Source organism: Marmota marmota, unplaced genomic scaffold (genome assembly GCF_001458135.2).
Source record: "Marmota marmota marmota unplaced genomic scaffold, marMar, whole genome shotgun sequence".
NCBI classification, from domain to species: Eukaryota; Metazoa; Chordata; class Mammalia; order Rodentia; family Sciuridae; genus Marmota; species Marmota marmota.
The window spans coordinates 6,539,736-6,541,063 of NW_026000164.1; the positions used below are offsets into that span (position 1 = coordinate 6,539,736).

Genomic DNA, 1,328 nt, shown 5'->3' on the forward strand with positions numbered 1-1,328 from the left:
CTCCTCCTCCTCCTTCTCCTCCTTCTCCTTCTCCTCCTCCTCCTAGTCTCCTCCTTCTCCTCCTTACCGTACCCCTCTGGCTGTTAGAACCTTTCGGCCCTGCCCTCGCCTCGTTTGGAAGCAAAAGGGAGAAGGAACCCACCGGCCCCGGTCCATCAGCTGGGGCGGGGGCCAAGGAAGCAGGCGCGCGCCTCGCCCCGGGCGGGAGGTGGTGCTGTCCGCGGTGCTGAAGTTGGAGATTTGCAGTGTAATCCTAGAACCCTGCTCCAAACCTGGCTGCCCCCTCAACCCAGCTGCAGGAAGGAGAAGCCCCTCGCTTGGATTAGTTCTCTTTTCCTTCTCTCCTCCCCTTCAGATAGAGATGGTACAGGCTCCCGGAGCTCCGACCCCCCGGGAACCACCATCAGGCGTCCGACAGGCTGGTCTTCCGAGTGGTCCTAACACCAAGTGATGGAGCTCAACATCCCGACTGACTGGAGCCGCGAGGGAGGACTGCAGACGCCGCCACTGATGCAGATGTTTTAAATGTGTAATTAATTCACACTCATACATATGCACACTCATACATATGCACACATACACCAAAGAGCCTGCTGCTCCCAGGAAAACTACATGCAGGCAAACACGCACACAAACATACAATCACAAAACTGAAATAAACAAACAGGCATATGGAAAACTACTTCAAGGCATCGGAGGCATTACAAGTACTGAAAATTAAGAAGGTCTAGAGAGACAGAGACTTTCTTTTAGCACTCAGATAATTTCAATGATAAATCTCAAGCTCTTTTCCCTATCTCACATCTCTTCACACTGTACCCTGTGAATTTTCCTACTGTGCAGTGTACATCAAGTGCTTGAATTTTTATCTCTGCAGATCCAATCCTGTCACTGACTTTACTGACACAATTAAGAATTATTGGTCATCTAAATATATAATGATGTTTAGGGAGAGGAGTAACCATGTCTTTCTATTGTATGCAATGAATAAGCATTTGCCTTTCAAGATAAATAAAATTTTTATGGAGACTTGCCTACTTCTGAAATAGATTCTGCACTTTTAATATTATGGTTGCCTTTGGAAAGGTCTACTGTAAACAGTATTGTGTATTCTCTGCATAATTAGTACTGGTGTTAATGGGCCTGATTCAGCATTCTTTATTTGAGCTTTGTTTCTTATTGATTTAAAAGGATGCATTGTCCTAGTAAGAAGTGCAGATTGGGTAAAATCTGGAAAATGAAGAAACACATGGATGACCAACAGGGGAAAAACTGCATCCTCATGCTATAAACCACTCCTCCCATAAAATAGCACAGCGAAGCCATTC

General features: G+C 46.2%; 1 protein-coding gene across 1 annotated transcript in view; it reads right to left on the minus strand.

The window, feature by feature from the left end:
- The window catches only part of Cntnap2 (contactin associated protein 2), a 1,898,113-nt gene extending 1,897,165 nt beyond the window's left edge, over positions 1–948 (minus strand). Inside the window, exon 1 of the mRNA XM_048786770.1 lies at positions 143–948. The gene's annotated coding sequence lies outside the window, so the exon portion shown is untranslated. The remainder of the gene's footprint in view (positions 1–142) is intronic.
- Between the last annotated feature and the right edge of the window lie 380 nt (positions 949–1,328).